Source organism: Schistocerca serialis, chromosome 6, assembly GCF_023864345.2.
Source record: "Schistocerca serialis cubense isolate TAMUIC-IGC-003099 chromosome 6, iqSchSeri2.2, whole genome shotgun sequence".
In the NCBI taxonomy this organism is placed as follows: domain Eukaryota; kingdom Metazoa; phylum Arthropoda; class Insecta; order Orthoptera; family Acrididae; genus Schistocerca; species Schistocerca serialis.
The window spans coordinates 171,178,594-171,203,729 of record NC_064643.1 but is presented as its reverse complement, the minus strand read 5'-3'; the positions used below and the strand labels follow the sequence as shown (position 1 = coordinate 171,203,729).

Here is a 25,136-nt window from a genome sequence, read left to right as displayed (position 1 = left end):
AACGCCGAAGATTGGCTGTGAGTATGATTGCTTGAGTATGGTCGTTCTGAAACTAAGGATTACATAGCCACATGACAGCCGTGGATTGACGACCAGCCGCGAAGCAGCAATATCACCGTATGACAAGCCGCGCTCTTGATAGGTCACGATCCTTCGGCAGTTGAATTCCGACACGGGCTGTTACATGTCCCTCCTTTCACAAAGCATAACACGATCTTTTCACAAAATAACCAACATTGAAATCCATATATGCACCAGTAATCCTCTACTAATCTTCCCTTATATACAGAATGTAGATGGCGTCGCATACTGTGTGTATGCCACCTTCACATTGCATTTTTAATGTCCGAAGGTATTTGTGTGGATGGCACTGAAAAACAGCAGAAATCCACCAACTTACAACGAGGTCTTAAATGACAGTTACGTAAAAAAAGGGTAAAGCTGTCATCAGGCTGAAGGTTGGACTGAGCACCCCAGTGCTTTACTGGGCATGGTGGCCGGTAGTGTAGCGGCTGATCAGCATCTGAAGGCCAGTCGTCCAGTGTTTCAGCATCTCAGGATGACACTTGCTGGCCGGAAGTGTAGCGATTTATCAGTGTACGTCTACTCCTGGTGCTCGCTGTGGTGAGCATACCAATTCTATTTCGCCGTTGTTGGGAGTACGTCGATTTCGTTCACCATTCCTAGCTTGATGCTCTGTCGTGACCACCAGCCCCTGATCGGCCAGCGTGAATGATTTCGTTCTCTCAGTTCAGTTGGCTATTCTAAAAACTGTTGTGTTACCAGTCATTATTACCATCTTGGGAAAGAGGTGACCAGATCGTCACAGATACACTCATGCTCATAAATTAAGAATAATTGCAGAATATGGTGCCACACAAAGTGGCACTACACAAAACTGGCGCTAATAGCATAGACACATAGGGAACACACACGACACAAATCTGTAAGTCCACGGTATTGGTGATAAGTTGAGGAAACTGTCCCGAAACACATGTGCTACAAAACGCCACTGTTTCCTGCGCATGTACCCCGACATCAATATGGGATATGATCACCATGCACACGTACGTAGGCCGTACAACGGTTTCGCATACTCTGGATCAGGTGGTCGAGCAGCTCCCACTCTTGCACCAGTGCCTGTCGGAGCTCCTGAAGTGTCGTAGGAGTTTGAAGACGTGCAGCGATACGTCGATCGAGAGCATCCCAGACGTGCTCGATGGGGTTTAGGTCTGGAGAACAGGCAGGCCACTCCATTCGCCTGATATCTTCTGTTTCAAGGTTCTCCTCCACGATGGCAGCTCGATGGGGCCGTGCGTTATCATCCATCAGGAGGAAGGGGGGACCTACTGCACCCCTAAAAAGGCGGACATACTCGTGCAAAATGACATCCCGATACACCTGACCTGTTACAGTTCCTCTGTCAAAGACATGCAGGGGTGTACGTCACCCAGTCATCATCCCACCCCACACCATCAAACCACGACTTCCGAACAGGTGCCATTCAAGGACATTAAGGGGTTGGTATCTCGTTGCTGGTTCACGCCAGATGAAAACCCGGCGAGAATGACTGTTCAGACTATACCTGGACTCGTCAGTGAACATAACCTGGGACCACTGTTCCAATGACCATGTACTGTGTTCATGACACCAGGCTTTACGGTCTCTCCTGTGACCAGGGGTCAGTGGTATGCAGCTTGCAGGTCTCCAGGCAAATAAACCATATCTGTTCAGTCGTCTGTAGACTGTGTGTCTGGAGACAACTGTTCCAGTGGCTGCGGTAAGGTCCCGAGCAAGGCTCCCCTGCAGTATTCCGTGGCCATCTGCGGGAACTGATGGTGAGATATCGGTCTTCTTGTGGTGTTGTACACTGTGGATGTCCCGTACTGTAGCGCCTAGACACCTTTCCTGTCTGCTGGAATCGTTGCCAAAATCTTGAGTTCACACTTTGTGGCACACGGAGGGCCCGTGCTACGACCTGCTGTGTTAGACCAGCCTCCAGTCGCCCTAGTATTCTACCCCTCATATCGTCATTAATATGTGTTCTTTGAGCCATTTTCAACAGACAGTCACCATTAGCACGTCTGAAAACGTCTGCACAGTTACTCGATGCACCGTACTCTGACATGCTGTAACCTCCCCACAATAAAAATAATTATATAATAACCTCCCAACAGTAAAAAATATAATTATATACTTCACATTCAGTGTAACTGCCCAACAGATAAATTCCGTAACCTACCAATAATAGGATGTGACTAACCTCTCAATAAAATTGTCGCTCACTTATAACCTTTCAATAATGACTGTGTGTTTAAACTGGTAAATTTTGGACGTCAGCAGCGCTGCGTCATGGCCCTGAAAGATCATTCTGAATAAATTGAAAATTCTTACCTCAATAAGGTCGCCGGATAACGCGTATATATCTGCTCCTATAAGAAATGTTTCTGGCACAGCCCAGTGCAATGCTGCCCGATAGATTTGTCATGTATAAAAGGAAACAACTGATTTTTCTTTCAATAATCGGGATGACCATGGATTGAAGAAATTAGTAAATTCTTTAAATTGAGCTGAATGATTGTCAAAAGTTAATTTTTATAAAAAAGATTATTATTAAGTGATTTTTTTAAACATTTACATGGGACTTGATATAACAATACTACATATGCGCGAGGCTGCTTTTACCTTATACTACAACGTTCAGGCTCCGCCATCGCTCCCCACGACCGGCCCAGCCAACACGATACACCAGACTGCTAGCTACTGCTTACTTCTACTGCTGACAACACTGCTCTCTGGTCTGAGATTTTCTTATAGCTTACATATCGCAGGAACGCGTGAGCAATCCGTCGAGTGCGCTAGCAACAAATTCCTTAATCATGGACCTCTTACAATGTACCAGCACACATCTGCTTATGTGTACTGCTGCCATCGCCACCGTGCGACGACCGCAGGTCAAATGCACCGCATGGTTTTACCCCGTGGTGATTTAAACCCGCAGACAGCCCAACAGAGCGTTGTTTCACCATGTATTAGCATTATCCTTAATTTATGAGCATGAGTGTTTGTGCGTCCCCTAGCAAGGGATTTCACGTTTCGCTCCGCGGCTGACGCGCTGGTGTGGTGGTGTGTGTTTGCAGGGCTGTGATGGAGTGAGCGCGCGCCGCCATGCTGGCCGAGGAGCCCTTTGTGACGGTGGTGTCTGTGGACGGCGACGGCGCCGCCCCCAGCTCGCCGCCCCCCGCGCCGCCCCCGACCGCCGCCTCCGCCGCCCCCGACCCCACGAGTTTCGTCACGGTCGTCTCCGTCGGGTCAGAGGACTATCTCGACCCTGAAGAGGATGACGCAGAAGAGGTAACGGTCGCCCTACTATAATAAACATAACAATTTATTTCTTTCCAGCACGTTTATTATGTATTACTTCACGTTTATAGCCTTTTGGATGCAGAATTCGTATAGTAAGATATCAGTGCTTATACAAAGTGCTAAGTCCTACTGCTATTACTGTGTCCACTGCAACACCTCTTCGTCTCTTCCGTGAAGCTTCCGTGGCTTCGTGTCAAGACACACTTCTTTTACAATCGCGGCTAGAATCCACGCTATCTCGGCGGGCTAGACACATTTCGCGATGTACAGTCAGTTCCACAAGAAAGTGTACGCCATTATCTGTATGAAATAAAAGACACTATTATAAATACAGGGTGATTATAATTGAGCTTAATTTTTCAAACAGCTGTAGAAATAACACCACTGGTCAGAATGACGTCAAATTGCAACGGAATATTATCGGAGAAGCGAGAAAACCTATCGTAAAAGAAAAATAAATGGTTGCAATATGTAGCTTGGGTGGCGCTGTAAGCATCATAATTTAGTAGTGGTCGATTACAAGTGACAAATGAATCATACGACAATGCCTAAGGTGTACGTTTGACGTAAAACAAATTGTACTACTCAGTGTGTATGGGTGGACAGATGTGGCTGTTAGTTACGTAAGCCCGTCCACCACGGCAAGGTCATATCACATCGGATGGAAAAAGTCGGTTTTTGATTTTCCTGAGGCTAAAAATCGCATAAAAAGCATAACTCACTCCGGTTTTTAATTGTCCTGAGGCCAAAAATCGCATAAAAAGCATCACTCACTTCGGTTTTTAATTGTCCTGAGGCCAAAAACCGTTTAAAAAGTATCAAGCAAAATCAAATCGGATTATTAATTTCCGTGTGAATGGCGCGAAACATGTTCAATACGCTGTCCACCGTTTTCTGCAACAAGTTCAAACCTGGAAACAGCATATTCCACAACTGATCGAAGCGTTTCCGGGGTCACATTCAGAATGTGTTGCGCAATGCGTGCCTTCATTGCAGCTAAGTTTGCAATCGGAACACTGAACACAACATCTTTCAGACAGCCTCACAACCAGGAGTCACATGGATTAAGATCAGGTGATCGGGACGGACAGGCTGCAGGGAAAGGGCGGTTGATAATTCTAGCATTTCCGAAATGGCGCTTCAGCAGCATTCTTAATTGGATTTGCAATGTGCGGAGATGTGCTATCTTGCATAAAAATGATCCCCTCCACTCATCCGCGCTGTTGGAGAGCGGGAATGACGTGGTTGCGTAAAAGACACTCATAGCGCTTACCAGTGACGGTACAGGTAACAGGACTAGATGCAACTATCTCTTCGAAGAAATGTGGCCCAATGATAAATGATTCCATAAACTCCACACAGTGACCATTTCATGATGAAGTGGTACTGGTCGATTTGCGACTGGACTTTCCGTTGCCCATATTCGACAATTCTGTGTATTGACATATCCTGTCAGATGGAAGTGGGCTTCGTCTGTCCACAAAATCTTTGAAAGTATTGTTCAACAAAGTCACATTAGTTGAGTTACACTCAAAATCGGGTGTTTAATAAGAAATTACAGCTACATCTTTGAAGGTAATAAATGACTGATTACAATAAATGCGATTTCTAAAATTAATTTGAACCATAGTGCCGAAATTCTACTCGATAAATGTGACTAACAATACTTGACACACAAAATTAATGCTTCTTTAATTACAACAGAAATTATGATGCTAACATATTTTGGAGTATTTTACATAATGTGGAAATAGATTTTGAGGTCGAAATTTTGCATAATAGTCTCGTTTTGACCAAATGGTCGAAATAATAGTGTGTTAATGACAGGCAGGTCTAGAACTCGTAGTTACAGAATTAATTACAATGAATGTGATTTGAATTTTTATAGAAACATAATCTCTTGAGAGCGAACGTAACTGGCATTGCATAAGTTAGCCAGAGCTTTACCCAAAATGTTAATTCTCACGTTTAACGAAATAATCGAATTTCGACCATTAATTTCCCATTTAATAACTGAATGTACTAATTTTAACGCTAAAGTTTCTAAAAGTTTTTTTTGGAGTGATCAGTCTTCTGACTGGTTTGGTGCGGTACGCCACGAATTCCTCTCGTGAGCCAATCTCTTCATCACTTGCAAACTTCGTCCTCAATTATTTCTGAATGTATTCTAATCTCTGTCTTCCTCTCCAGTTTTCGCCCTCTACAGCTCCCTCTAGTACCATGGAAGTCATTCCCCCATGTCTTAACGGATGTCCTATCATCCTATCCCTTCTGCTTGTCAGTGTTTCGCGAATATTCCTTACCAATTCTGAGCAGAACCTCCTGTTTCCTTACCTTATCAGACCACCTAATTTTCAACATTCGTATCTAGTACCACGTCTCAAATCTTTCGATTTTCTTCGGTTCCGATTTTCCCACAGTCCTTGTTTCGCTATCAAACAATTCTGTGATCCGGACGAACGTTCTCAGAAATTTCTTCCTCAAATTAAGGTCTTTGTTAGATACTAGTAGACTTCTCTTGGCCAGGAATGCTCTTTTTGCCAGTGCTAGTCTGCTTTTGATATCCTCTTTGCTCCGTCAGTCATTGATTGTTTTTCTGTCCAGGTAGTAGAACTCGTTGAACTTCATCTACTTTATGACCTTCAATTCTGATGTCAAGTTTATCGCTGTCCTCATTTCTATTACTTCTCATTACTTTCGTATTTATTCGATTTACTCTGAATCCAAATTCTGTACTCATTAGACTGACCATTCCATTCAGCAGATCATGTAATTCTCCTTCGCTTTCACTCAGGGTAGCAATATCTTCAGCGAATCGTATCATTGATATCCCTACACCTTGAATTTTTATTCCACTCCTGAACCTTTCCTTCATTTCCATCATTGCTTCTTCGATGTACAGGTTGAACTGTGGGGACTAAGGACTACATCACTGTCTTACACCCTTTCTAATCCGAGCACTTCGCTCTTGGTCGTCCACTCTTATTACTCCCTCTTGGCTCTTGTACATACCGGTACTGTATATTATCCGTCTCTCCCTATAGCTTACTCCTATTTTTCTCAGAATTTCGAACATCTTGCACCATTTTACATTATGGAACGCTTTTGGATATCGGCAAATCCTATGAACGTTTCTTGATTTTTCTTTACTCTTGCTTCTATTATCGACCGCAAGGTCAGAATTGCCTCTCTGGTACGTTTACCTTTCCAAAGCCAAACTGATCCTCATCTAACACATCCTTAATTTTCTTTTCCTTTCTTGTTTGTATTATTCTTGTCATCAACTTGGCTGCGTGGGCTATTAAGCTGATTGTGTGATAATTCTCGCACTTGTTAGCTGATAATTACACAAATGAAAGAAATGGTATTTCTGTAAATTTCGATAATCGACGATTACAATAAATACTTTTGCATTAATTAAAGGTTACTGTTAATTGTACTTGAGTGAGCTGTAGTTGACTAAATGGGTGCGTTACATGTGTCGTGTAGAATACTGCTTGATACAATACACACTAAAAGTTATATTTTAACATTTGCTACAATGTACACACATCAAAAAAAATTTTGCATCACCACTGTTCCGAGAGTTCCGGAACCGGTACAGAAATGTGGAATAGAGATTAATATAAACATCATTTCCCCCTTTCTTTATTGCTAATAAAAACCAGAAATTGCAAGTTGTGCCACAATATAGCGAGACCTTGAGAGGTGATGGTCCAGATTGCTGTACGCACCGGTACCTGTAATATCCAGTAGCACGTCCTCTTGCATTGATGAACGCCTGTATTCGTCGTGCCATACAATCCAGAAGTTCATCGAGGAACTGTTGGTCGAAGTTGTCGCACTCCTCAACGGCGATTCGGCGTAGATCCCTCAGAGTGGTTGGTGCATCACGTCGTCCATAAACAGCCTTTTGCAATCTATCCCAGGCACTTTCGATAGGGTTCATGTCTGGAGAACATGCCGGCCTCTCTAGTCGAGCGATGTCGTTATCCTGAAGGAAGTCATTCACAAGATGTGCACGATGGGGGGCGCGAATTGTCATCCACGAATACCGCATCAATATTCTGCCGATATGGTTGACTGTCGGTCAAAAAAATGGTTCAAATGGCTCTGAGCACTATGCGACTTAACTTCTGAGGTCATCAGTCGCCTAGAACTTAGACCTAATTAAACCTAACTAACCTAACGACATCATACACATCCATGCCCGAGGCAGGATTCGAACCTGCGACCGTAGCGGCCACGCGGTTGCAGACTGAAGCGCCTTTAACCGCACGGCCACACCGGCCGGCGACTGTCGGTCGGAGGATGGCATTCACGTATCGTACAGCCGTTACGGCGCCTTCCGTGACCACCAGCGGGGTGCGTGGGCCGCACATAATGCCACCCCAAAACAGAAGGGAACCTCCACCTTGCTGCACTCGCTAGGCAGTGCGTCTAAGGCGTTCAGCCTGAGTGGGTTGCCTCCAAACACGTCTCCGGCGATTGTCTGGTTGAAGGCATATTCGACACTCATGGGTAAAGAGAACGTGATGCCAATCCCGAGCGGTCCATTCGGCATGTTGTTGGGCCCATCTGTAAAGCGCTGCACGGTGTCGTGGTTGCAAAGATGGTCCTGGCCATAGACATCGGGAGTGAAGTTGCGCATCATGCAGTCTATTGCACACGCTTGAGTTGTAACACGACGTTCTGTGGCTGCACGAAAACATTATTGAATATGGTGGCATTGGTGTCAGGGTTCCTCCGAGCCATAATCCGTAGCTAGCGGTCATCGCCTGCAGTAGTAGCCCTTGGGCGGCCTGAGTGAGGCATGCCATCGACGTCTCTGTATCTCCTCCATGTCAGAACAACATCGCTTTGGTTCACATGGACACTTCCCTTGTTGAGAGCCCTTCCTGGTACAAAGTAACAATGCGAAGGCGATCGAACCGCGGTATTGACCGCTAGGTAAGGTTGAACTGCAGACCACACGAGTCGTGTACCTCCTTCCTGGTGGAATGACTGGAACTGACTGGCTGTCGGACCCCCTCCGTTTAATAAGCGCTGCTGAAGCAAAGTTGTTTACATCTTTGGGCGGGTTTGGTGACATCTCTGAACGAGCAAAGAGACTGTGTCTGTGATACCATATCCACAGTCAACGTCTATCTTCAGGAGTTCTGGGAACTGGGGTGATGCAAAACTTTGTTAATGTGTGTAGATCGTGTATCCTGTAATACGTAAAAGCGTGGTAGCGAATAAAGGGTCACCACGGTATGAAGTGTGACGATGCCGGTGGTGGTGGCGGCAGGTGCTGGTGTACCGGCTGCCGGGCGAGCGCCTGGGCTTCGGGCTGCGGTTCGAGGGGGGCGCCACCGGCAGCGGCACGGGCCAGCAGCAGCAGCCGCAGCAGCAGCAGGCGGTGCGCCGGCTGTTCGTGCAGTCTTGCGCGCCCGAGTCTCCGGCGGCGCGCGCGCTCGCGCCGTGGGGGCGGCTGGCGGCCGGGGACCAGATCCTGCGCATCGACGGCGCGCGCGTCGCCGCCATGAGCCGCGCAGACTGCGTGCGCGCCCTCAAGGACTCCAACGTCGCGCTGCGCCTGCTCGTCCGCCGCCCGCAGGTCACACACTCTCCCTCCAGTAGCCATAAGTAAACGCCTGTCAAAATATTCCGGCCTATTATGCCGTGGCCGCAAGAGTTCGTTGTCGAAACCCGAAGTTTTGCCCTCATCCGTGGTAATGAAATGATCACGATGAAAAAATCATACAAGAACCTTCAACATCGCAGCGCGTCAGCAATCGTTGGTTAATACATTAAAAAACTAGAAACCCGCCTCGACTGCAAAAAAAAAAAAAACACCTACTGTCAACCTAGGTTTCGGCGTAGATAACTACACCTTCTTCAGAACAATAAAAGCTACAAGTGCGTCAGAAGACCTTTGTCAGTGATTAAAAGAACACCATAGCTATACATTTTTTTTCGTTTATAAATGTATACCTATGGCGTTCTTTTAATCACTGACAAAGGTCTTCTGACGCACTTGTGGGTTTTATTGTTCTGAAGAAGGTGTAGTTATCTACGCCGAAACCTAGGTTAACAGTAGGAGTTTTTTTGCAATCGAGGCGGGTTTCTAGTTTTTTAATATCAAATCATACAACTTTCAGCCGTCTAGCTTCCAAACGTATTTTATTTGCCTTCAAGTTTCGGCGGTTTACTACGCCATCTTCAGACCACTCACAGACGTGTAGGAAGGTTCCATCCCCGTTCTGGTCAAAACAGGGGTCAGCATTCGCATACTGTTATCTGTAGATTTCTGCTTGCTATAGCGATCTCTTCAACCATGACGGTACCCCGTAGCGCTAATGCCACTGCTTGACAGCTGCCGCTCCCGTATCATTTTAGCTGACTCGTAAAGCTTTCAACTTCGATTTCTCGAAAACGTTCGAGGAGCGCATCGTACTAGACCGACATACGTGACATCTGTGTACTGCAATCGTTCCGTTGTGTGTGTTGTGTCAATGCATACCATATATCGATTGTAAAACATCGATATTTTCGATATATCAAGAGTGATTCTTACAATACTGACCATTAAAATTGCTGCACCACGAAAATGACGTGCTACAGACTCAAAGTTTAACAGACAGCAAGAAGATACTGTGATATGCAGATGATTAGCTTTCCAGAGCATACACACAAGGTTGGCGCCGGTGGCGACACCTACAACGTGCTGACATGAGGAAAGTTTCCAACCGATTTCTCATACACAAACAGCAGTTGACCGGCGTTCCCTGGTGAATCGTTGTTGTGATGCCTCGTGTAAGGAGGAGAAATGCGTACCATCACGTTTCCGACTTTCATAAAGGTCGGATTGTAGCCTATCGCGGTTGCGGTTTATCGTATCGCGACATTGCTGCTCGCGTTGGTCGAGATCCAATGACTGTTAGCAGAATATGGAATCGGTGGGTTCAGGAGGGTAATACGGAACGCCGTGCTGCATCCCAACGGCCTCGTATCACCAGCAGTCGAAATGACAGGCATCTTATCCGCATGGCTGTAACGGATAGTGCTGCCACGTCTCGATCCCTGAGTCAACAGATGGGACGTTTGCAAGACAACAACCACCTGCACGAACAGTTTGACGACGTTTGCAGCAGCATGGACTATCCGCTCGGAGACCGTGGCTGCGGTTACCCTTGACGCTGCATCACAGACAGGAGCGCCTGCGATGGTGTGCTCAACGACCAACCTGGGTGCACGAATGGCAAAACGTCATTTTTTCGGATGAATCCAGGTTGTGTTTACAGCATCATGATGGTCGCATACGTATTTGGCGACATCGCGGTGAACCCACATTGTAAGCGTGTATTCGTCATCGCCATACTGGCGTATCACCCGACGTGATGGTATGGGCTGCCATTGGTTACGCGTCTCGGTCACCTCTTGTTCGCATTGACAGCACTTTGAACAGTGGACGTTACATTTCAGATGTGTTACGACTCGTGGCTCTATCCTTCATTCGATCCCTGTGAAACCCTACATTTCAGCAGGATAATGCACGACCGCTTGCTGCAGATCCTGTACGGGCCTTTCTGGATACAGAAAATGTTCGACTGCTGCCCTGGCCGGCATATTCTCCAGATGTCTCACCAATTGAAAACGTCTGGTCAATGGTGGCGGTACAATTGGCTCGTCACAATACGCCAGTCACTACTCTTGATGAACTGTGGTATCGTGTTGAAGCTGCATGGGCAGCTGTACCTGTACACGCCATCCAACCTGTGTTTGAGTCAATGCCCAGGCGTATCAAGGCCGTTATTACGACCAGAGGTGGTTGTTATGGGTACTGATTTCTCAGGATCTATGCACTCAAGTTGCATGAAATGTTATCGCATGTCAGTTCTAATATACTATATTTGTCCAATGAATACCCGTTCATCATCTGCATTTCTTCGCGGTGTAGCAATTTTAATGGCCAGTAGTGTATTTAAATTTGTTCTATAAGGGTATGATCATTGTTGATTTACACGAAAGTTTTGCCAAGATATACGTTTACTAGCAAACATTTTATCATTTTCATGGTGTATAATTAAAGAGCATTTATGGACGTAGGTAATTACACTGAATCTTTATTAATGTTAGTATCAGGGAGAAAACAGTTGTCATAAACTGAAATTACTATCTACAAAACAGCAACAGTAATATTTTTATGATATTTTACGTTGTATCTTAGTGGAATGTTGGCTGAAAGAAATGATATTAAAAACTAATGTCAGTATCAATATTAACAAAACACTATTAATTCGAGAATGGGAAAAATTTTAAAGAATTACGAGGTCTATCGAAATTCGTGCAAAGATCACTCTTAAAATTGAGAAAACAGTCATCCTACATAAAGCTCGGTTTTATGAATTTCTTCGCTCACTGCAGTGTCTGTTTCTTTTGGAAACGGCCGACACTTAAGCAAGTGTAATATTCAAATTACGTCCTACTAAAAATCAGCGAATCGAAGACTACTGCTTGAAACTTCCTCATTGTCCTATTGGCTTCCATCTTGACCGACAGCTATAGGTGTTGTCGAGCAGATGGATGTTTCTGTAGAGGCAAGGTTCACATCTCTGGACAGAAGCACTTCTCTCTCTATTGATCGCGTTCAGTGCGAGCGATCTGTGGTGTCACTTTGTATGTGAAGGCTCAGCTCCAAGAAGTTTTTAGAGTTTTGTCCTAATTTTAGACGTAGCATTAGGTGCACTTTTTATTTAAGAGTTTCCACACATCACGTTTAGGAATCATACGTCACTGGACTAGAAATACACTCCTGGAAATTGAAATAAGAACACCGTGAATTCATTGTCCCAGGAAGGGGAAACTTTATTGACACATTCCTGGGGTCAGATACATCACATGATCACACTGACAGAACCACAGGCACATAGACACAGGCAACAGAGCATGCACAATGTCGGCACTAGTACAGTGTATATCTACCTTTCGCAGCAATGCAGGCTGCTATTCTCCCATGGAGACGATCGTAGAGATGCTGGATGTAGTCCTGTGGAACGGCTTGCCATGCCATTTCCACCTGGCGCCTCAGTTGGACCAGCGTTCGTGCTGGACGTGCAGACCGCGTGAGACGACGCTTCATCCAGTCCCAAACATGCTCAATGGGGGACAGATCCGGAGATCTTGCTGGCCAGGGTAGTTGACTTACACCTTCTAGAGCACGTTGGGTGGCACGGGATACATGCGGACGTGCATTGTCCTGTTGAAACAGCAAGTTCCCTTGCCGGTCTAGGAATGGTAGAACGATGGGTTCGATGACGGTTTGGATGTACCGTGCACTATTCAGTGTCCCCTCGACGATCACCAGTGGTGTACGGCCAGTGTAGGAGATCGCTCCCCACACCATGATGCCGGGTGTTGGCCCCGTGTGCCTCGGTCGTATGCAGTCCTGATTGTGGCGCTCACCTGCACGGCGCCAAACACGCATACGACCATCATTGGCACCAAGGCAGAAGCGACTCTCATCGCTGAAGACGACACGTCTCCATTCGTCCCTCCATTCACGCCTGTCGCGACACCACTGGAGGCGGGCTGCACGATGTTGGGGCGTGAGCGGAAGACGGCCTAACGGTGTGCGGGACCGTAGCCCAGCTTCATGGAGACGGTTGCGAATGGTCCTAGCCGATACCCCAGGAGCAACAGTGTCCCTAATTTTCTGGGAAGTGGCGGTGCGGTCCCCTACGGCACTGCGTAGGATCCTACGGTCTTGGCGTGCATCCGTGCGTCGCTGCGGTCCGGTCCCAGGTCGACGGGCACGTGCACCTTCTGCCGACCACTGGCGACAACATCGATGTACTGTGGAGACCTCACGCCCTACGTGTTGAGCAATTCGGCGGTACGTCCACCCGGCCTCCCGCATGCCCACTATACGCCATCGCTCAAAGTCCGTCAACTGCACATACGGTTCACGTCCACGCTGTCGCGGCATGCTACCAGTGTTAAAGACTGCGATGGAGCTCCGTATGCCACGGCAAACTGGCTGACACTGACGGCGGCGGTGCACAAATGCTGCGCAGCTAGCGCCATTCGACGGCCAACACCGCGGTTCCTGGTGTGTCCGCTGTGCCGTGCGTGTGATCATTGCTTGTACAGCCCTCTCGCAGTGTCCGGAGCAAGTATGGTGGGTCTGACACACCTGTGTCAATGTGTTCTTTTTTCCATTTCCAGGAGTGTACGTAACATGTTCGTAAAGTATATTTCGTAGAGTGTGTATCCAGTTCCCAATAAAAAGACATCTAAAATAGAATTACGGAAGACTGAGGACATGCAATATACTGACTGTCTGTATCATGAATAAATATCGACAGTATTCTTGCATATCGAAATTTCGCTCTGCCACCAGCACGAAGTCTACAGGCTTCGCCTATCGTTTTCTGCCCGCCCAGGGCGTGCATGAACATAAACAATCGTGTGGGCGTTGGAACACAAAGAAAGTCATAAGTCAGAGTGCAGACTCCCCATGTAGCCGAACGCAATATATAATCACCTGCAGATGCAACAGTAATAGTACCACTGCAGTCTTTTTTAAACTCATTTTAAAAGAAGTATTTCGTAATAATGCGTAATTTTTCACATATTATTGCTTCATTTGTTAGTTTCAAGATGAGCTGTTTACCTTTTCTTTAGATTTCACAGTGATTACGGTATTTAAAAATTATAACGCAAAATTCTAATTGCCTGCAATGGAAAATAATAGTTGCTTTGAGTTTGCGTTTCGTGGATGTTAGGCATAAATTACTGCGTTTGAAACGTAATTAACAAATCGAACATATCTTTGAACTTGGGAGAAGATCTCTCTCTCTCTCTCTCTCTCTCTCTCTCTCTCTCTCTCTCTCTCTCTCTCCCCCTCTCCCCCTCTCCCTCTCGCACGCACTTATGTCGGCACATGCAACAACTACAGCTAGAGTGAATTATTCATTATATGTCTCATTTGATATTGAGGCGCGGGACACACGCTCAAGGATAGTTAACTCAGTAAAGACAAGGCGATAATTACCAGTCAAACACAAAATCTGGCTTGCAGTTTCCAAAAGGTTTTACTTAACAATTGCATGACAACAGGAAACCGCTGGTACCCCCGAATAATATAATAATTGCCCTAGAATTTTTGAAACATACTAAACAGACGAAATGTCTACAGTTGTCAAAACCTACTCCAAACAATAAATAATTTTAAAACCCTCTTTACATAAATCTTGAGAACTATACAAACAATAAATGCTTTACTGAGAAAAAGTCACACAAAGCAGGACACCTTTTTAAGATATAACAACAGAGAAAACTCACGATTTCTCTATTTGACTGAGATATTAAAAACACAGTACAATCAATGGCATCTTTCAGGTATTACAGAATTTCAGTGACAAATAATGGCACATCAGAGGTGCGCGGAAACTGCAGCTCAGCTCGAGGCTGAATGAAAGCTGAAAGAATCAAAGAAACGGTGAAGAAGGAAAGACAGATGCCTCGGCGTCACCAAGAGCAAGTAATACAGGCTGTTTATAAATGAATATCGGGGTTTTAACACTTTAAAGTATTTATTATTTTAAACTTTCAGTTATAAATGATATGTCAAATGAAAGAGAAACTCAAACAGTTTTACCAAGAACCTTATAAATGTTTAATGTGAGCACTATTTGTCACACGGCACACATCAAGTCTACAGCGGAGTTCTTCCCAAACATTGATAAGTGTGTCTTCAGTGATTGTAGCAACAGCTGCTTCAGTCCGGTTTCTTAATTCAGGGAGGTCTGCTGGTAGCGGAGGTACGTACAAACGATCCTTGATGAAGCCCCAAAGGAAAAAATCGCATGGCGTTAGGTCGGGTGGACGTGGAGGCCATGCAAAGCAACCCCTGTCATTGGGCCCCTTGCGGCCTATCCAGCGCTTGGGTACAGTGAAGTTCAACCAATCGTGTACTTCGCTATACCAGTGAAGTGGCGCACCATCTTGCTGAAAAATGAAGTTCTCTGGCTCATCTTCTTCCAACTGAGGGAAGAGCCATTGCTGTAGTGTATCAAGGTAAGAAGTGCCAGTTACAGCAGGTTCATCAAAAAAGAAAGGTCCATAATCTTTCTGCTGGGCCGTGTGACAAATGGTGCTCACATTGAACATTTATAAGGTTCTTGGTAAAACTGTTTGAGTTGCTCTTTCATTTGACTTATCATTTGTAACTGTAAGTTTAATGTAATAAATATTATAAAACGTGAAAACCCCGATATTGATTTATAAACACCCTGTAAAATATTCAAATTAGATTCGCTAAGAACTGAAGTCCACTGATAAGCACAGCGATCAGACTATTTGTTACAATTCAAACTGGCCACCGCCTGGGCGTCGTTCCCCAGTTAGACGACCAGGTAGAACGGACGAAGCGCACCGCTGATTATACCACTGAAACAACAAGACAAAAGCACACAGCAACTGGGCAGCATCCAGAGTAGCACAATCAACCAGCCAATCCATGTATATGGACGGTAAACAATAAGTCTGGATTAAATGTACACAAATAAGGTATTAAATAAAACAGAGCAGTTAACAAGGCAACACCAATATTTGTAATTGCAAAAAAGGTCATCACCTCAAACGCACCCCACAGCGATTCAATTAGTTTTCCACACGATCCTACTGTGATAATATCAACACACTTCCCAGAAATGAAGTTCACGGAAAGGATATGTAAACGCTGTCCTTATCCAGAATACGGGTAACCACTGTTCAATAAGTTGTGTACCAGTGGTCAGTACGAAACAGATAACATGGGCGTCCAAACACTGGGAGAGCCGTTAACTGCAAACAGCGCGAAAGTCAATATACATATATACAACAGGTCTTTAAGAACCTGAATAATTCCCGCCGTTTGATTCTGTAGCGTATCTAGTTGCAGGCCGATACATTCCAAGGCCACTTTCATACGTTCACGTCGTTTAGCAGCAGAGACGAGACCATAGCACTCTCACTAGAGTAGACGCAGTACACACGCGCCGACCGCACGCACTCGTCCGTCCGCAGCCCCAGTGCCCATGTGACAGAAAGAGGCAGAGCATGCGTAAGGAGCGACCGCCGACAACCAGACTGCACACCGGAGCGCCGTCCAACCGACCGAGACCAGCCCTCTCCCCCTTTTTTTTTTTTACTTTATTGAGTTTCGATTCCCCCCGAAGGGGGCGGGCTGGCAGCAGCTTAGTATGCCGCTCTTCAGCCTACAGAATTTGTTTAAAAAAATGAAGATAATAAATAATAAAAGCAGGCGATAAAATTGGTGACTGAAATGGTAAAATGGCGGAAAATTGTGGAACTTTGGTGGTGCTAATAAAATAGATATGAAGCAGACGGGTAAAATAATAGAGACAATTAAAAAACACGGCGACAGTCTTGTTTCTGTTCGCAAGAGATATAAAAATCACCCCCAGCGACAGCATGATTTCTGTTCGCAACACTTTGGAAAGATGCACAACACTGAACACTCACTTGAACACTGCACTAAAAAGTTGGCACAAATATGACATACCACAGCCGATGGCAGACAGGGGCAAACGGGACTGATGATGTGAAAGAAAAGGGGGAGAACGAGAGGAAAAACGAATTTTGGGGGAGGGGGAGGAGCCGACAGAGGACGAGGACCCATAAGAGGGGGGGGGGGGGGCTGGGCAGACGCGAGAGGGTCTGGGGAAAGGCAGAGGAGGGGAATGCAAAAGGACTCGGGGGGGGGGGAGAAGGGAGGCAGAAAGAGGTTAGGCGGGAAAAAAACAGGATGGAAGGGCGGGAAGAGGGAGCCCAGGGAAAGGACAGAGGAAAGGAGGGGGAGATCAGGATCAGAGGAGGGATAAATGGAGGGAGAAAGGGCATCATCCGGGAGGGGGAGTTGATGGAAGCCACCTTGGGAAAGGAGATGGAGGGTGGAGAGATGGAGGGTAGGGGGGACACAACAGTGAAGACGTGGCAGGGGGAGGGGATCGGAGAGGAGAGGAGCAACCAGGGGATGAGGGGGATCAAGGATGTGGGAGGTGTAGAGTATGGGGATATGCTCGAGGAATAGGAGCAGATGGGGGAAAGGAATGAGATCATAGAGGATCTGCGTGGGGGACGGGAGGCGGATACGGAAGGCGAGGCGGAGTGCATGGCCCTCGCGGATCTGGAGGGACGTATAGAATTTGGTGGGGGGGGGGGGCGCCCTCTCCCCACAGTGTCGTGCGCATAAATAGCCGAAAAGCAACCAAAGAGGAAAACAGCGACCACGCGATACAGAGTCGATCACAGAGGTCTTAAATGAATACAGAGAAGCGACTGGCGTCAACAGCGCCACGTTTCAGTCATAAACGGTTCAGTATATCAAAACGAGTTTTTGACAAATGTTAGTACACAAATAGGAGCATTTTGTCATATGTTTATCAAACGAAACTGCCTTCTCTGCTGTTAAATACAAGTTACTACAGATAACTTAACTTTTAATGGCTGTCGACAGCTGGTAGAATGAGAACTGGTGTGGTTTACAACAATATAAGTATAGAAATTACACGTTTATTTTTATACCGAGACTGAGCTTTTTCATCAGTTAGTGATGTGATTTGTCCTCAATTCCTCGTTTAATAATACTCTGTTTCAGGTTCTGTCACTTTTGCACTTGCACTGACACGTTTTTGAGGAGAAAGTTTGTAAACTCTGCAGCGTTTTGGAAAAAGAAGCAAATATTAACATGATAATCTCGATTGTGTACGTCGTTCGAGACCATTTCGGGCTAATACTGAGAAACAGAAAAACTGCCCAACAGTCATTGTTGGCACGTAAGTCGTTATACACAGATATTCGAGCATCATTTTCCAAAATAATTGTTATGTCAGAAATAACAGAAACCGCACGTGATCCTCATATTAATAACATGCGCGTTATACCGTGCGTCTGAAGCAGTGCGCCTACAGTCTGACGAGTAGGCAGCCCGCAACGCCGTTGTATCTCGACTCTAGTCCTCCCTGAATACACCCTCATGAAACGCATCTAGAATCGCTTCAATCGCTCAACCTGTAGAGTAGCTATGTGCCAACAAGCATAAGAAACCTCTACATACATAATCAGGAAGCCTCCGTATGGTCCATGGCAAGGGTACGTCGAACCACTACTAGTCATTTCCTTCTTGTTCCACTCGCAAATAGAGCGAAGGAAAAAGAACTGTCTATTTGCCTCCGTACGAGCCCTAGTATCTCTTATTTTGTCTTTGTGGTCCTTACGCGAAATTGTTGTTGGTGACAATAGAATCCTTCCACAGTCAGATGCAAATGCTGATTTCATCAAGCAAAATAGTCAGATGAAGGAGCGTTGTAGCTTCGAAACTGATCACATTTTTTTTACAACAATAAATACAGCTGACGGAAAGGTTATTGTTTTTATCAGTCAATCATAATAAAACTGCGAATCCGTAAACATTAGTATACCCACCAAAAAACGGTATTAGCCTTTTGCTGTTCACTTCGGTTTTAACTGGTCTGCTGTTTTGACTTCGGATTGTGGATAGCTCATCTTCTTGCGTCACAATGCCAAAAGTTCACAGTATTTTATTTACATTTTTAAAATCCAAGTTACAGAAAAGTTTAATTAAATTTACTGAAATGTTATCAGTGGTATCAGTGAGGCCAAAATTAATGACATGTAAGATACATAATGATATCAATAAAATCCTGTAATGAAGTACTTGAATATGCAATCTAATTAATACGTCACATTTGAGAATTTGTACCAGAATGGGAAACAGGTTTTGATGTTGCTGAGCAACAATCATACAATAATTTATAAATGAACACACCGCCATTTGACTGTATTGTTTATTTAATTACGAGCCAGGTTTGGGCTTTTCCTGTCATTTTCAAGTGATTAAGTTTATGTTATTAACATATATGGCAGGACATCAAGCTCAAAACTGGCCATAAATTAGGAAAAATATTGGCCCCCACGAAATGCCAGATGTAAAATTACCATCTTGAAAATAGATCAGTAAATAATAGTGGCAGCACGTCCTATTTAGTATATATATACGGAAGTGAACGTGTTTTTACTAATTACTTATTTAGTATTATATACCAAAGTAAGCCTATTTTTACTAAATATGACGTGCTCCCACTATTATGTACTGATCTTTTTACAAGATGGTGATTTTTGCAACTAGCATTCTGGTGGGGAGCCAATATTTTTCTTAATTTGTGCCAAATTTTGTGCTTGATGTCCTGCAGTATACGTTAATGACGCAAAATCAATCACTTGAAAATGGCTATTAGGGACCGAAACGTGGGTCGTAATTAAGTAAACAACAATACAGTCAAATGGCTGTGTGTTCATTTAAAAAAAAAAAAAAAAAAAAGGATGAGATTCGATATCGGATCTCAAGGCGATCAGAGCATACAACCATTCCTCATACTGTGTCGCTTATGTTTCCCTCCTATTTTTCCGAATAAGCGATCAGAGATTCTTCTTTCAAAGATGAATTTGTCTGAGATAATTTTCGTTATTGATTTCACTAGCTTCATTTCTATTTCATTTCAGCAAATTTAATTCAATTGATGCTTAACCCCGGCGTAGGTAAGCAACCATACTCTTTGACATGCGTTCCTCTGGCACCGTTATACTTGGATGGGAAAATCTCAGGTTGTTCGTGGATATAAATAGGAGAAAACCATATGTGTTGGGCCAGTCCTCGGATGGCCAAGTTCCCTAAGTAGACTGCGCGCACAAAGGTCTTGCGAAACCCAGCTCCCTTCGTTCGTCCATGATATCCAAAGAGCCGCAGGATCGGCGCCCACACTAAAGCCGTGTTGTTGGCTACAGGAAGGCATTCTGTACAGTTCTGGACTTTCATTTGGTGAACAAAACACGAGCTTACCGAGTATGTGACCAGAATTGCTTACTGGATTCAGGACATCCTAGCAGACAGAACTTTCGTTTTTCACTGGACAAAGTGGACATGTAATATGTCAAGTCAGGCGTACTCCAGTGGAGTGTTACAGAGTCGTTACTGTTTACAAAACATATAAATGATGTATTGGATAGCGTTGGAAGTTCCGTGAGATTATTAACGGGAGACGCTCTTGGCTACGTCCTATAGCGAAACTGTAAAACCAGGAGACTGTAACGAAATTCAGAAAGATCTCAAAAAACATCGACGACAGTTGCGCTACCTGATCAAAAATATATGGATACCTAGTAGTGCACATTAATATGAAGTGTGTTCATCCTTCGCATTTGTGTCGGCCTAAACTCTGCTGGAGACACTTTCATTTTTTTGTTTTCCTTTTTTTGTTTTTGAGTCGTCAGCCTTCTGACTAGTTTGATCCGGCTCTCCCGGAACTCCTCTCCCGAGCCAACCATCTCAGAGTAGCACATGCAACTTACGTGCTCATTTATATGCTGGATTTATTCCAATCTCTGTCGTCCTCTACAGTTTTTACTCTCTACAGCTCCCCCTAGTACCACGGAAGTCATTGGCTGGTGTCATAACAGATGTCCCTTCTCCATGTCAGTGTTTTCCACATATTCTTTTCCTCTCCGATTCTGTAGCATCATATCTCAAATGCTTCGATTCGCTTCTACTCCGGTTATCCCACAGTCCATGTTTCACGACCATACAATGCTGTGCCCCAAACGTACATTCTCAGAAATTTCTTTGTACTGCTGTTGCCCAGGAATGCCCTTTTTGCCAGTGCTAGTCTGCTTTTGATGTCCCCCTTGCTCCGTCCGTCACTGGTTACTTTGCTGTCGAGGCAGTAGAATTCCTTAACTTCATTTACTTCGTGACCTGATACCGAGTATCTCGCTGTTCTCATTTCTGCTACTTCTGATTCTTTTCGTCTTTCTCCGATTTACTGTCATTCTATGCTCTGTACTCATTAGACTGTTCATTCCATTCAGCAGATCATGTAGTTCTTTTTCATTTTTAGTCAGGATAGCGATATCATCATCGAACCGTATCAATGATATCCTTTCACCTTGTATTTTAATTCCACTCCTGAACCTTTCTTTCATTTCCATCATTGCTTCTTCGATGTACAGATTGAACAGTACTACATCGCTGTTCTACACCCTTTTCAAAATGTGTACTTCCTCTTATTAGTCCGTCTTGGCTCTTGTACATATTGTTTATTACCCGTCTCTCTCTACAGCTTTTCCCTATTTTTCACGTAATTTCGAACATCTTGCACCATTTTACACTGTGGAACGCTTTTTCCAGGTCGTCAAATACTATGAACGTTTCTTTATTTTTCTTTAGTCTTGCTTCCATTATCAACCGCAACGTCAGAATTACCTCTGTGGTGCCTTTACCTTTCGTAAAGCCAAAGTGATCGCCATCTAACATATATTCAATTTTCATTATGAAATTTTCACTCTGCAGCGGAGTGTGCACTGATATGAAACTTCCTGTTGGATTAAAACTGCTTGCCGGACTGAGACTCGAGCTCGGGCCCTTTGCCTTTTGCGGGCAAGTGCTCCACCGAATGAGTTACCCAAGCACGACTCACGCCCCGTCCTTACAGTTTTAATGCCGTCACTACCTCAATTTTATTTTCCATTCTTCTGTATATTATTCTTGTGAGCAACTTGGATGCAAGAGCCGGTAAGCTGATTGTGCGGTAGTTCTCGCACTTGTTAGCTATTTTCTGCCTCTCGTGACATCTAGTGGTCAGTTGTGGTCAGTTCTGCATTTCGAGGGGGTACCCAAAAAAGTCAGTATTATATCTTGCCCACCAAATTCATCTCATCCCAGGAAAACCAGAATAACATTGCCGTGGGCAGAGCTTGTATAGTACGCATTTCTGCCGCTAGGCGTGCAAACATAATTCATTGTCAGTTCATTGCCGCCAGTGTTGTCGACTTGGCTTGTTATGTTCGTCTGTAGTGATCACTTTTGCAAGCACGGTATCCAAAGTGTTTCTACTGAAAAAAATTTCTATAGCTTATGGTCGCAGATTACAGGGTTATCTTGGACCTCGGTTCAGCGAATTTTAACGGAAGGTTTGGGAATGTAAAGGGTTGCTACTAAGTTTGTTCCTCGGGTTCTGACTGACAATCAAAGGAATCTCGAGTTGAAAGATGTCGTGCTGTGAAACAGCAGCTTGAAACTGATCCAAATTTTCTGTCAAAGGTCATTACTAGTGATGATTGAAGAAGACTGTGCAACAGTGTTCGTCAAAAACTACCTAATTTGTGGCTGACAGGAAACTGGCTCTTCCACCATGACAACGCAGCTGCGCACACAGACATCTCTGTTAGACAGTTTTTGGCTACAAATGGCATGGTTCCGCCTGACCTGGCTCCGTGTGACTTTTTCTTATTTCCACGTATGAAAAGGGGCATGAAAGGACATCGATTTGACAACATTGAAGAAGTAAAGAAAAAAAAAGGAGCGAGCTGTCAGCCATTTCTAAAGATGACTACAAAAAAAAGTTTCGCACATTGGAAGCACCAGTGGTTCAAATGTATTCGTTGTAATGGAGGGTATTTTGAAGAGGATAAGGTTGTTTTGTAAATAGTTTGAAAATATATGGCTTTTAAAAATTAATTGCCGGTGTTTTGAATAGCCCCTCGTACACAGGGGGGTCCGGATACTTTTTATCACATACTGCAACTGTGGTACGAAAGGCTATTGGCGACAAATGAATGGAAACAGTAGCTACCGAAAAATGCCTAAGAGTAACCACCTAAGACTAAACACCTAAGAGTAATTATTCTGAGCCCGTAAATTAAAAGGGGCCACGTCAGAAACATGCAGAAAAAGCGATAAGAATCTTAGGTTTATTGGGAGAATTGTAAATAAATTGTAGTGTTATAAAAAACATAGTGTTGACGATGTAATGAAATTTTGTGTGTAACTTGGTAACAAAATCAGAGGCTGATTGTATTGACTTATCGTAACAAGTCACTGTAGTGATTATTTCGCCTGATAAATGCTTTTTAAATACCTGACATTCCTTGGACATAGATCAGCAGATTAATTTATTTGAGATTGGTAAGAAGCAACATTTTCATGACCGCGATGCAGTCATACCCGGATCGACACTGAGGGACCAAAAGATTTACTGACTTTAAAAGAAAAACAACACTACACAATTAAAAAGGATTGATTCAGAAATGATAGGAAAACGATAATGTTGCTCCTGCCTCAAAGCTACGTTCGATCCATCAGCGTGATCGTAAGTTCTGGAGATAAACTGATACAAAATGTTTAGCATTCAAGTAATGAGGAGGTGGAGTTAATTTAGGATAATTTGTCTAAATAAACACTTTCATACATATCACACGTTTTTTAATGCTACGTACCTTTTCATATTACAGTTACAATAGCTGGTGCGGATTAACAAAAGCTTTGCCCATAACAGGCAATACTTGAGATTAATGTCCTCATGATGGTGCCTGCTCGTAATTAATTACATAAACATATATGTAATCCGATTGAGATGACTATTAGCACATGTAGAGAATATTTTCCACAGATTATAAAACACAGATTGCGGAACGCAGCAAGTCTCGCGTCCGCCTTTCCTGGAAACAGTAAAAGTTGAAGCGCTAAAGGCCTCATTTGTCTTGAAACAACAGAATTCTTTTTATATCATTAATCGATACGTGTACATAGAGATTTAGAGCCGCCGCGCAGGAGCGGCAAAGATAAATAATAATAGATTCTGTCGCTGCTATGCGACGGTTCATGTCTTTGACATTACAATTGTTTGATAACTACAGGCCATCAGGCGTTTACTATTGAACGTATACTAATGTTTGTGAGGCGAAATTTACCAATATTACGAAGTGTAATTCATTCAACGTAAGAAGTTGCCTGCAAAACACTAGTACGATCAACTCTTGAATATCGTTCGCGACCATATTGGATTAAAGGAAGATATGCAGACGATGGAACGAGGAGCGGCGCGTTCCGTCACGGGATCGTTTAGTCAGCGCGAGTGCTTTACGGGATGCTCAACAACGTCTGGCAGCAAACGGCGCAAAAGAGGCGTTGTACACCACGCCACGGTGTGGTTTTCCTCGTACTGTTGAAATTCCTAGAGTGTGGGTTGCAGGAAGGAGTCGCACAACGAATTACTTCCTCCCACATACGTGACGCAAAATGTCCACGACGAGAAAAATCGGAGAAATGAGAGACCATAAAGTTTTGTTTGTTTTTTGACATAAACACATTTTTATGACGCAATGGTTTCGGTCACAGTGGCCATCTTCAGATGCTAAAAGCGGCATTTGTGAATGTGTTCATGCGTTGTCAAACTGTAAAATTGATTGAATATGTGTTCACAAAATGCCGCTTTTAGCAAAATGGCTCTGACAAGGGAACCTCCCCATCGCACCCCCCTCAGATTAATTTATAAGTTGCCACAGTGGATAGGCCTTGAAAAACTGAACACAGATCAATTGAGAAAACAGGAAGAAGTTGTGTGAAACTGTAAAAAAATAAGCAAAATATACAAACTGAGTAGTTCATGGGAAGATATGCAACATCAAGGAGATTGGAAACGCATGAGCGCCGTGGTCTCGTGGTAGCGTGAACAGGTGCGGAACGATAGGTCCTTGGTTCAACTCTTCCATCGAGTGAAAAGTTTAATTTTTTATTTTCAGTTTGTGTGACAAACTCTTACGTTTTCATCACTTTTTTGGGAGTGATTATCACATCCACAAGGAAACCTAAATCAGGCAAGGTAGAAGAATCTTTTTACCCATTCGCCAAGTGTACAAGTTAGGTG

The 25,136-nt window shown here is 44.3% G+C and overlaps 1 long non-coding RNA gene across 1 annotated transcript in view; it reads left to right on the top strand.

The window, feature by feature from the left end:
* The window catches only part of LOC126484463 (uncharacterized), a 334,748-nt gene extending 331,491 nt beyond the window's left edge, over nt 1-3,257 (top strand). The window contains exon 4 of the long non-coding RNA XR_007587857.1: nt 3,141-3,257. This is a non-coding gene — a long non-coding RNA (uncharacterized LOC126484463). The remainder of the gene's footprint in view (nt 1-3,140) is intronic.
* Nucleotides 3,258-25,136: the final 21,879 nt, after the last annotated feature.